The sequence below is a fragment of the Pinus tabuliformis genome, chromosome 6 (assembly GCF_031772625.1).
Source record: "Pinus tabuliformis cultivar Carrire ecotype Pingquan chromosome 6, CPIR1, whole genome shotgun sequence".
In the NCBI taxonomy this organism is placed as follows: Eukaryota; Viridiplantae; Streptophyta; class Pinopsida; order Pinales; family Pinaceae; genus Pinus; species Pinus tabuliformis.
In genome coordinates, this window is record NC_142292.1 from 623,174,969 (window position 1) to 623,188,723 (window position 13,755).

Here is a 13,755-nt window from a genome sequence, read left to right on the forward strand (position 1 = left end):
CCGTGGCTCAACAAGGTCTGGGATCCCCTATTCTGGCCAAAAATCCAAACCTTTCTTTGGCTCCTCATGCGGCGAAAGACTCTCACCTCGGAGAACTTGAGGAAAGAAGGCTTTGAGGGCCCCTCCTTCTGTCCAATGTGTAAGCAAGCCGAAGAAACAATGAATCATTTATTCAATACATGTGAATGGGCAAATCATATTTGGCTAGGGTTTGAGGCCATCATGCAGCAACAGAACAGGGATTTAGAATCAATACAAAGCACCATCACCAATTGGCCAAGCAACTACTCAGAAAACCCTCAAATCAATAGTATTTGGAAAATCTTGCCTAGTTTCATCACATGGACAATCTGGAAAGAAAGGAACAGGAGAATTTTTCAAAATGAACATAGGGATCTAGAGCATTTGAAAATTACCCTAATTGAGAACATTCGTCAATTAATTCTGGTTAAGAGTCATTTCGACCTATCCAACAAAATCTCTGAGGAAGATCAAAGAATTCTGACTGCTTTCAACATCCGTTCTGAGCAAAGTCATCAAATCCCTGCTAACCAGCCGCACACCAGAAACACGCCTAATAGATGGTCTCGTCCTCCTGATGGATTCCTGAAACTGAACTTCGATGGGGCCTCACGAGGCAACCCGGGACCAGCGGGCATCGGAGGCCTCATTCGTAACCAGAGAGGAGAAATTCTCCACATTTTCAGCCAAGCGTTGGGGGAAGCCACCAACAACGAAATGGAATTTGCCGCAATGGAGAAAGGTCTAAAAATCTTGCAAAGGAATCAGGTAGACAATGCAATCATCGAAGGCGACTCTGAAATTGCAATACTGGTGGCAAGGAAAATCTATGGAGGCACACCGATTAGCAAAGCAACCAAACACTGGCGTTTGGCCATGGTTACTGAGAGCATAGGAAATTTGCTTGGGAAAATGAAGGGCCTCGTCTTTCAGCCGATAAGAAGGCAAGCAAACTCGGTAGCAGACCACCTGGCAAACCATGGGATTGATAACCCAAACGGAATGGTGGACAGTTGTTGGCACCAGGTCACGCATAATCAGCTCAAGGAAAGGTGCTCTCACCTCGCACGCCTGGACTTGGTGGCAGATGACGCGGCAGAATGACTGGCCGCCCTTTTACATCCCTCAAAAACATGGAGAGGACGACGGGACGCGACCTTTCATTACACAGCAAGTCTCAAAGGACCTTGTGGTTGAGGGCAATAATGGATATTGCAGCTCTCACAATTTTGTACAGAATCGGGATCCGGGGTGACATAGGCCACCGCCGATCCACAGGACAGTGGGACACTTGGCGCGCCCTCAGCCGCGCAGGCAAAGGCCACCGAAATCTTTCTCACTCACCTCACTCGCCTCCCACGACCCTGAATTACAGCATTTATGCCGATAGGACAGACAATTTGCTTGTAGCGATCCGATCCTCAGCCCAAAATCCTCCCGCCTCCATCTATATAACCCCGCCCGATCTTCATTGGAGCTCCATCTCTTTGAAGGTTTTTACTCTGCATCCTTCGAATTTCATTATTTCCCAGAACATTGTCCTCCAGGAGAGTGCTATGATGGCGGGAGAGGGGTGTCGAAACAACTCTGCGAATAGGGAGTTGCAGCTTGCAAAAGAAATGTATGAGCGCAGAACCTCTGCGAGAAATAAACGCAAGATCATAGATCTGGAAACCTCGGCCAGAGAGGAAGAAGGAAAGCTCACAGACCAGCAGCTCGGACAGGATGTCGACTGGCTGCAAGACCCAGGGACGACCAGTACTCGGGCGACCCAGTTCGTCCGCACTCAGGCCGAGGCTTGGCGCACGAAAACCATCCTGGCGAAGGCCATGGATGTGCAAGAAGATCATGCGGAGCAGCTGCGGACTCTACAGCGTTTTGCTGCCACCATGACTCATGATCATATGGCTGTGGTTGAGAGCAGTGAATTTAAGCTCTCTGCAATTCACCAGGAGCTGGGTACGGTCAGCACCAAGCTCACAGAACTGATTAAGCTCCTCAAGAAAGTCATCCAGTCTGACAGCAAGCCTCCTGCGCCTCAGCAGGGTGGCCCGTCGAAGGCCTAGCAGGAAATTGCGCTCCACTGCCAACATAGACTCTCAGCGGCCATCGAAGTTTCCTTTGTTTTCGCTTCCTCGTCCTTCTGTCTTGCCTATGTCGGCTCGGACTTATGTTTTCTGTCCCTTTCTGCTTTGCCTATGTTGGCTCGGTCTTGTTTTGCTCGATTCACCTTGCGTGGTGTTCTTTTGGCAGTTTCTGTCCTTCCCTCAGTCTATGTCTTCTTTGGGGAGTACCTCTTGGCAGTTTTCTTTCAGTCTCTTGCCCCAAATAGTTTTTGTTGGTAAGGCCAGCTTCATAGCGGCCAGTCATCTGCTTCGGCAGACTTTTTGTACTATATGTTATTGCTGTTAATACCAAAGCTTACTTACACAAAAAAAAGAAAGGGTCATATGCTTATGCATAATACATAATAATAAAACCGTTGATATAAAAATTAAGCAATACAGTAACTAATTGATAATATTTGAGATTAACGTACAGAATAATAAATAGGCAAGCTGGTAACACCTGAATAATAAAAAAATGTGTTTGCCATGGGATAGGAATGCAATAAGCATTGTCTTTGACGTTTGGCAAGGAAAGAAATGTACGGATGAAATTCATTTGCAGAGATAGGATCGACCATAACCACTCGAATGGTAGGTACTTTTTTGGTGTATCCATGTTGTATATAAGGAAGTTTCTCTTTCCACAACTTGGAATGCTTTCCACAATCGCTCTGGAGTAAATGTATCATGGTGCGGTTGACAACCTTGGTTTTTCCGTTGGTTTGACAATGAAATGTCATGCTGCTCTTCAGTTTGGTGTCCGTCATTGCGAACAAACTTTTCCAAAACTCTCCAAGGAAATGAGATTCTCGATGAGACACAATGGATGTGGGTAACCCAAAGTAGACCCATACGAATTGGAAGAAGAGATGAGCAATCTGATCTTGACTGATTTTCTTTCCACAAGGCATTAAGATCCACATTTTTCTAAATCGATATGTGACAACAACATACAAATAGCTATGACCTCTCCTAGACAAAGGCAAACCACTAACAAAATCCATTGGCACACTTTCCCATGGACGACTTGGAACAAGGAATGGTGTGTAGAGCCCCAGTTTAATATTAGTGGGCTTGCAAACTGAACACAACATACATCCCATTACATTTCAAGTCACAATGTTTTTCATGTGAGGCCAAAAGAAAAACCTATGAAATGACACAAAGTTTTCCCTACACCAAAATGACCTGGGACAAAGAGGTATGTGCCTCTCTAATTACGTGTATTCTTTCATTGGTGGGTATACCAAGTTTGCCAATATGGTACAACAATTTTCCCTGCAAATGGTAATTATCTACCTGCAATCCATGAGTCAGCTTTGCATAAATCTTCTTAAAATCTTCGTCATCAACATATTTTTCAATATAACTTTCAAAAGATAAAGAAGCATCTTGAAAAACTATAGATGCAAAAATAGGAGGGCGAGAAAGCTTATCTCCGACTTTGTTGTTGGTGCCCTTCTTGTATTGTATTACCAAGTGAAATTGCTGGGGGTTTCCATCCATATTAAATGATGTGCTTGTTGAAGCTTGGTTTGCAAATGGAGGTACTGCAAAGGCTAGTGATATGTGTGAATGATGATCTCCTTTCCAATCAAATAGTGCTTCCACTTCTTGAAACTTTAAACCAAGGCATACAACTCCTTGTCATATGTGGGATAGTTCACAAAAACTTGGTAGAATCAACATTGTTCTCATTGTGTCCCCACTAGCATTTGTGTCAATCTCAAAAGGTTGTTGGAGGTCAGGTAAGGCCAAAATTGGTGTGGTACTAATATTCTCTTTCAGTGTATCAAAGGCTTTATGTTGCTTTCCTCCCCACTGAAAGGTTTTCTTCACACTTGTCAATGCATGCAAGGGGGATGCATCGATGAAGAAGTTGGCAATGAACCTTCTCTAGTATTGTACTACACCCAAAAAGCTATGAACCTCTATAAAATTGGTGGGTTTAGGCCACTTTATAATCATGTCAAATTTAGAAGGATTTATTTTTAATTGTCCACCTCCAAAAATGTGACCTAAGTAAACCAAAGAGGTCTTACCAAATTCACACTTAGATATTTAGAGGTCTTTTTGCAAAACATCAAGAACCTTTTTAACATCTCACATGATCTTCCCATGTCCTAGTAAAAACAAGAATGTCGTCAAGATAAACAAGTACAAAATCCTCAAGAAAAGGCCTGAAGATATCATTCATCACCATCATGAATGTGGCTGGAGAATTGCATAGTCCGAATGTCATCATGAGTCATTCAAACTACCCCTATTTTTTCCTGAATGCGGTCTTCCATACATCATGTTCTGCAATCTAAAATGGATGATAGCAACTGTGCAAGTCTAGTTTTGTGAAATAAACAACATTTTTCAATTAATATAATAAATCATCAATACGATGGAGAGGGCACTGATTCTTCACCATTATTTTGTTGAGTGTCCTGTAGTCCATGCACATCCTCCATGTGCCATACTTCATTGTCACCGACACAATAGGTGAACCGCTCAGAAGAACTTGGCCTTATAACCCCTTGGTTCAACAATTCCTACACCTTCTTTATCTCCTCCATCTCAGTGGCTGAAAACTTGTACGTACCAACATCGGGCAAAGGAGCATCATGCTGCAAGTGAATTTCATTTTGAATCTCACCCTTTAGAGGAAACCCACTTGGTTCCTAAAAAGCCCTATTATAGTTAGAAATAATTTCATACAATTCTTTTTTATTAGTGGGATCACAACCATGGAAAGCTTCAGATTTCCCCACATCTTTTGCTCTCACAACCATGAACATGGAGCCTTTGTGGGAATTGACCACTCTCTTCATCTGACCGACACTTACAAGATTGGTATTGATTTTTGCGTGATGAGCTCTAACAATTTCTTCCACCTCATATTTCGTGGGATGATACTTGTTTTCATAGAAAAATAAACATTATTTCCTGTCATACAAATATGGACTCCCCAATACAATATCATATATATCCAAAGGTAAAACATCAAAGTCAACCTCATCTACTAGTTTAGATGCAATCACAAATCTAGCTCTACACTACTTGGTTACATGTAATTTGGATTTGTCACCCACCTAGCCAAGAGGCTAGGGTTTCAGATGAGGCTTGGTCTCTAACCCCAATTTCTTAACCAAGGATTCTGAAATCAAGTTTTCTTGTGAGCTCAGATCAAACAAGGTTTTCACTTTAGTATGTTTCATCACAACTCTAATGTGGAACAATTCACATTAAATCCTATTTTGTTCATTAAGAAGATACTCATTTGAATAACTTGTATTTGCATGTAGCTCAGCATTTTCATTAGCATGAAGAGAAATGGTAACTTGTATGCCCATTTATGTGATATGTGTCTCATCATCGGAGTTAGACCCAAGGCCTTGTTGTATGATTGCCACTCTATTTTGCTTTCTCTTACCACCAAATTACTTTGGCTTCAACTCTCAATGCAACTTTCAAGAATGTTCTTCATCATAGCCTCCCTTCTTGAAATATGTGAAAGATAGCTTTGCTCCTTCTTCCTTCTTGGTTTTAGTTGCCTTCTTGTCCTTTCCCTTGTCTTTTCCCTTGAAATTTCCATTCTGAGGTTTCAAAGATGATTTCTTGGCTTGATCTTATTTGTCATTCTTGCCCTTTCTTTCAAGGTGAATATCTTTCACACTAGCCGCATCAATAGTAGTAGGGTCAAACAATAGCAAAGAATGCCTAACGTAACTATGTAAAGCACCAATATACTTTGTTACAATTTTTGGTGAATCAAGTCAAATGCCCAAATTCAAGGCTTACTCTCTAAACTCTTATATGAAGATTTTTGCATTTTGACCCTTCCCTTGTCCCAAATATTTCTATTCCATTAAAGTCTTTTGTCGATAACCCAAAAACTAAAACTAATCTTTTAATGCAGAAATAAAATTGGACCAAGAAGAAAGGAGACTACCCAAGTTTTTGCTACCTTTCTGCAACTTTCTCTCCTACCAAACAATAATGGTGCCACTTAGCCAAAGAGATGTTAATTGGATCTTGACCTTAGCCTCCTCAATCTGCCGAATTCGACAATAAATATCCATCTATCTAATCCAATTATTTAATTTCTCTGCATTACATTCTCCATTATATGTGGGTAAATCAAAGTTTACATCTAGCTTAAAAGATATCTTCTTAAATTCATTCCTATGATTCCTATTATAATGACGAGAAGAGGAAGAAGAAGAACTGTCACTAGAGGATGGAGAAGGCAGTTCACGAGGCTCTCCTCTTCCACCTTATTTACCGAGGCATGAGAATCTAGCTCTTCCTTCTTAGGCTTGATTGTCTTCTCATATTCTGAAAACAACTTGTAAACTTTGCCATGGTGAAGAATATTTAGTGATAATTTTAGTATTCCTCCATTTGAGCTTCCTTGTCTGCCATGTTTCGTCTTCGTGTTGCACACCCTGCTTCTGGATCTAAGGATTTGAGATTTCTTTCTTCTCTTTAAAGCTTGTGCCTAGTTAGCATTGAATCATGGAAATGAACTCAAGAAGACCTTATCTAATACCAAACTTGATCCAGACCTTTTACTTCAAGTATGCATAAAAAATTGCATTTAAAGCATAACCAAGTAGCATAAACACATAAAAGAAGCGGAATTCAAAAGAAACCATGAGATAAAAGGCACAAAAACGATTTGATAGCATAGTTCAAACAATGTGGTCTACGTCATTGGCCGCTCCTCAATGTGGGGAGGTCTCTTTCACTAATTGATAGTGAAATCAACTTATAATCATTTAGAAAATTACATCTTATACCAACATTTTTCTGGAATGATCTAAAAATTAAAAACTTTGCTATAGAAATGGACAATGCCATTGAATTCGTGGCATGAAATCGTGTCAAATTACTATAAAGTTGACACCATTCTGGTTCAATCAAAATTTGGCCCCTGGGAATCTCAAAGATTCCCTCCTAAGGGTTGACTGGAGTTTGGCTACTCAAATGATGAAACAAATTGCACTATTGTGTTCCTGGTGGAAAATCTAGTTAGATGAGAATAAACTCGACCTATTTCTGCTCTGGTGAATTCTGAGCCTTTAAGGAATCTAAATATTCCCTACAAGATTCCATGGAATATTTGTAGAGAATATTCCTCAAATATTCCCTCTCGAAATTTGTCCGCAGGAGATCACGGTTCTATCACTCGTAAGAGTTCCGCTCCACATTTTCAGCACACTTGATGATTTCCCCTCTCTCTCCCGTTTGTTGACAATTAGGTTTATAAATGAAATTTGGTGTCCTAATTGCCAACTACCACATAGTGGTCGATTAGTGGCAATCTATATTTGGTGGCAGAGGCCATGGGTTCAAACCCACTGGCCTACCAACCATACCCATTGATAACATAACTTGTAAGAAAACAATATCCACTGTTTAAAAATATCTGACCATTCCAACTATTTTTGTTGGTCATTTAATGGTTCCATGAGTTGGCTGTTGTATATTCTGCGTGGTAACCTCCACTAGGCTAGCCAATGGATTTTGACCAACCACTAGTCAACGAATATATGTTTTTTTCGTCTTTTAATATAAAACGCCTAGGAGACCATTTTTCTCCATCGATTTTTTTAGGGACATTATATATTTTGAGAAGGCGACAAATTTTCCTCCGCCGACCACCGAACTAGTCCAATGTGTCACCTCCTTCGTGAAAATATGGCAAGTTGATTGGGCTTCCACATGGTGCTTGTTGATTGGTTTGTAAGGTTGACTGGGCTACTGACGTCAAATGACACATGCTGCCCTATGATTGGTTGTCCTCTAGCTGTCTAGCCACATCACCCTGATGACATCACAATCTATATAAATGGTTTCAAAATCCATACTACTAATAGCATCATGCCATGTGGCACTATGTTCCGTACCCTACAATTTTTTTTGTTGTTTTGGAAAAAATTCAGTGGGTGATAACTTCATCATGTGATGATCATTTGAGGTGTCGTTCATGCCATTGGATTTAGAATGACAAGCTCTTCGATTTGAGATTGGCTTCGCTACATCTTGAGGACTTCGAAAAATTTCCATTTTAGAATCCTCCTAAATTAGTTTGCACTCATAAAGGAGATGTTTCATTCATTTCTTTAATATCCTTTTGACTTAGTACAACAGCAATAGATGAATTTAAAACAAAGTTCTAAAGCATGAAATCTTTTCCATAATCAGGACGGAACAGTGTAGGTACATCAACGATAGCATTTTTTATTTGAGAGAAAGCATCCCTTTCTCTCTTTTCCCATTTATAAATTGAATTCTTCTTAATCATCTCTTGTAAATGATTTACTATCTAAGCATAATCAATGATGAAAGTTTGTAGGAAATTAATATTTCCTATGCAAGACCTCATAGCCTTCTTGTTTACCAAGAATGAGATTTGAGTTATAGATTCGACCCTCTCAGGATAAAATTTAACTCCACTCTTTGCAATGATGTTCCCTAAGAGAGTCCCTTCTCACACACAGAAGATGCTTTTCTTAGTATTAAAGGAAATCCCATATTTCCGACACTGCTCAAATATTTGTTTCAAATGATGTAGATGATCTAATCATATTTTGTAAAACATAGTAACATCATCTAAATACACCACTACACTCTGACTAATTAGACCATGTGAATCGATTTCCATTGCTCTTTGAAATGTAGCACTGATGTTGATAATCGAAAATGGAATTATTTTGAAGATAGTCTTCAAATGATGTCATTCCACCACTAGCACTTGATTGTAACCATAGAAAGCATCTAACTATGAAAACATGTTAGACCCAGATATTGTTTGGAGTATTTGTTCCATGGATAGCACTGGGTAATTATCTTTATCAGATGTCCGGTTGAGATTGCAAAATTATACACATAGCCTTACCTCACCAGACTTCTTTCTAACTCAGTCCAAATTGGAAATCCAAGTGGAATGTATGACTTCAAAAATGATCTGGGAATCCAATAACTTTCTCATTTATTTATAAATGAGGGGATCCACCATTGGACGAACTTTCCTTATCTTCTGCTAGAAAGGTATTACCCCTTCTTTGATAGGAATGACATTTTAGATAATATGAGAATCGCATGTGTTTAAGTCACCATATGTCCATGAAAACATATCTCGACACTGATTTAAAAAGAGGATGAATGCTTGTCATTCTTGTGGAGAACAACATGTACCAAGGTTTACATACTTTGGATCTTCTTGGTTTCCTAGATTGACTTGTTTAGATGACAACTTCGAACACTGAGTCTTAGTGTTGATTAGTATTCTGAATTAGTTTAGCAAGTTGTATAACTTTTTGAGGGACACCACACCTTTAGGCATAGTGTTTCCTTTCGTTGCATTAAATGTCTCCTACAACACCTTATCGTGTTCATCCTCTTCTATGGAAATATCTTTGAATACATCTACATTAGCCATGAAATGTAGTATCTATTGATCGTCATTGAAAACATGAAAACAGTGACATTATGAGGCACTACTAGTTTATATATAATCTCAATTATAGAAAAAAAAATTCTCAAAGGAGACATCCTAGTGGCTGCATTCGATAATGCATCTTCTGTAACATTTATAACCCTGGGAAGAGAAATGATATTAAAAGATTTAAAATGATTAATCAAATGCCATACCTCCTCTTCGTAGTTTTCAAGATTCAGTGAAACACAGTGGATAATATCTCGTACCTTATGAGTGACCAAATTTGAGTCATCGATTACCTTGAGGAACTCTACCTTGAGATCAACATCTTTCTTTAGTCCAAGTACGAGTGCTTCATATTTGGAAGTATTATTTTTTCACTCCAACTCCAAACAAAATGATAAGACATGCTTCTTATTACATGGTTCTATAAGTATGAAACTAGCTCCAGGGCCATCCTATGGCTTTGAACCATCAAAGTATAAAGTCCAAATATTGTTAGCTACTAGACTGCCTCATATACTATTATTACTATTACTATGTACATCTATATTACAGGATTCATTTGCACCGGCTCGAGAGCAAGGAAGGAAATCTAGTTATGGTGGGACGAGTGATGGTTGTGCTTGATAAAACCTATGATCGGTTTCTAAGAAACAATTTCAAAAAATTAAATCAGAAAATTCAACACTTTCATTGTGGCACTTAAGTGGTGTCACTGTGTATTTTATATATCATTTACTTTCCACTTGAATCTAGTTGTTTTTTCCCTTATATGGAATCCATAAACGTGACCAATTTGTTGCAAAATACCCTTGTAATTTACTAGAGCAGTCTCTACGCAATAGTACATTGTAGGCTTAGGGGTTGTCCATAATCATGATATTTATACATTGATGAAGTCGTTTATCAGAGGATAGATGAATAAGAACATTATTTAGTTCACCAATATCTTGGACTAGAGATTTGTCAAATTGAATGATTTGTGCATCAGTTTTATCCCATTTAGCATTAATTTCCTTATCAACAGAAAATGGCATTACATTCACAGATACATCAAAATCGACTAAAAAATTATGGACATTGTAATTAAAAATTTGAAAGTTAACAAAAATGGGGGGCAGAGTGTTAGAATTTAATATTACAACATTAACCATTGTCTCAAGGGAACTAGAATAGTTCCCAGACACCTTTTGAGAGGAGGAAGATTTATCACTTGAAAAAGGCTATGACAAGGTTTAAGCAAGTAGTTCACGTAATCCTGCTATCTTCTGGAGCTGAAAAATGGAAATATTGGGTCCATATCTCTTAAAATATCCAACTGTCTTATACTTAATTGTTTCTCCCCTAGCAGGTAGTGCTAAAGTGTATGGAGGAGAAGATTTGTTTCAAACTACCAGAGTGATGGTCTTACTTTTATTATTGGAGGAAATGTTCTTAGAAGCAGTTGCATTTCCGGACTTGCTATGTGAATTATGAGAAGGGTTGAGTAGTAGATCCTTCTTCACAATTTCTCGTTCAATTTGTGTCTCATCACCTCTTATTCATAAATGGGTGCTTGGCTCCTCAAGTTATATCGACCATTTTTCTTCTTTGGGGGGGCTCACTTTGAGAGGGTTCGTCAATATTCCTTTCATCAACGTTGAGGATGCAATCAAAATCATTTACTACATATCTAATGCTCATACTTTCTTCAACCGCTGCAACTTTTTATATTTCTACCATTTTCTCTAAATGCTCATATGCTAGTAAGGTATCCACAATGTGTGTGGCCATAGCATTCATGTTGGGGTTCCATTGTGGGCATGTCTTATCTGAAAGATATTCCTGGTGGAAAGAGAAATATTTATCCATGCCCATACATTCAATATTCGTCACAACCTTCGAACTTTGGGTAGACTTGGTAGGTTTATTATTGTTGTTGTTATTATTTCTTCGGAATGGAAAATACTCAAGGGGCTTGCTATTGGTAGAAGTATTTCTTGAACTCCTCTTTAATTATGAAATTTCATTCGAAAGTTCTTTCTATATTTGGGCTAATATTTTAATATCTCATGAATCCTTCTCCTTGGCCTTACTGGAGAAATCTTGAGACTTCCTACAAGTCTCCTTGGAGTCTTTTGATTCATCGCCATTAATAATAACTTTTATAGCATGCAAGTATTTCTCCAAAAAGATTTCTTCTTCAATGTTTAGTGCCAATCTTTCCTTTCAGGTTGTTTAATGAATGAGAAAATCTTGGTGGCAAAGGAAACTATATAGTAATAAATAGTAATTGAATAATGAGGTTGCATGCATGGGGAAATTTGTACAATATGTGATTGAAATTTTGATTGAAATATTTTACTTTCTTCCTTTCCCCATATTACTATTTCTGAGCTCTTTCAATAACATGGTGGGAGTCCAGTCATCAACTATTTTTTCCAAAAATAAATTTTTAAACTCCCTCCAACTGTGGACATAATTGACAGGAAAATTATGGTACCATGTTGGTGTTCTAGCTTCTAATGTAAAAGGAAATAACCTACAAGAAACATCATCATATTGTACATCCATCATCCACATATGCATATAAAATTCATCGATGTGATCTTCGTCCTTTGTCTACTTATCTGGATCAAACTTTGATAACAACTCTTCCATATGTCTGACGATTTTATTAAGGTTATCAGGAATACCAAGAGGCCCTTGGGCCATCTAATCTAGGTCATGGTTGGCCAAGTCTTCATCTCTGGGTTCCTCGTCATTTTCAGAATCTAACGAGCCTTCTCCTTCCCTATTCATGCCTTTGTTGAAATAAAAATCAGATTCCAGGTGCTCTCCCTCAAAAAGAACAATGCCCTCCTTGTACCCTTCATGGATGGGTGGAATTGGCTCTTGCTAAACTGTGTCTTCTGAGGAATATTCTAACTCTTCAAGAATGGCCAAAACCAAATCTTCCATTGATGCAACTAATACACTAGTACGAGTTGTTGCTTTCTTGTTAGGGTGATGTAGGAGATTATCAACGACAATAAGTAAAGTGATAGCTTTCACAAACCAATAGGTAATAGTTCAAGGTGACCATATTTTTTCATAAGTAACCTCATATTCCAACTCCAGGTCTGGCTGAGAAGACCCTCCTACTTCAGGAATAAGAGTTGGGATGGTGCTTAAGATATTCCTACCTTATTGAGAAGATGAATGGTTAGGATGTGTGGAGTTATCAACCATAAAAAATTGGCTTCCCTCCTTCTAGCTTCGAAATGACGTCAATGCTGAATACCACCAATATACTGTGGATCTCTGGGATATGAGGCCCTAGTTAGACCTCACACCATTTGGTGTATAAGTCCCATTTGGAATGAATCCCAACTACCATTTACTTGAAGATATCCCTTTTCTATAGTTTTTTGCATGAGAGATAAGTGCAATTCTTCATTTGAATGAGCAAGAGAGTGTCGCTTGTGATTGTTCAATTGCATATGTATCAAGGTTCTTTCACTGCATAGGGGGAATAAAGTGAGCCTCTAATAGAGAAGTACTAGTACTACCCTAACGGTGACACACACATATATGAAAAAGAATCGACTAAAATCAAGAGAAATAGTTCACATAGATGTGACAATTGTTACATACATCACAACGCATTTCCAATAAGTTAAGAACCAAATTCATGGAATGAGTTCAATTACTTCAGTACATGTGAAAGTGAGCATGAATCATAAACATTCAAATATTAGTCTTAAAACATTCACAACCCATGTATGAAAATGTGTTGGTTGAAGGCTTCAAGTATTAAGAAAAAGTTCCAAGATACATAAGTACAATGAACACCACTAGCTCTAATAGTAGAGTGATAGAGCCACTACTTGCTACTCAAAAGCACTAACTATATCTCTCTAATTACTATGGGAGAAGACAAGTTTAAAATTCATTTACACGCGTAATGAGAATCCTTTTGTAACTTGAGACATGACCATCCACCTCCTCATGACTCTTGAATTTCCAACTCCTAGTGACCTTTGGACTTCTACAACCCTCGGACTTTCAAATGACCTTTGGAATTACATATGAATTATCGTATTACATGTTCTTTGGGCTTCCATGGCTCTTTTTTCCATACATTACTCTTGGAATTCCACTTATTTTCTTTAAAATGATTACATCATTACATCATAATTTCCACGTTATCATTTGATGGGACATGAT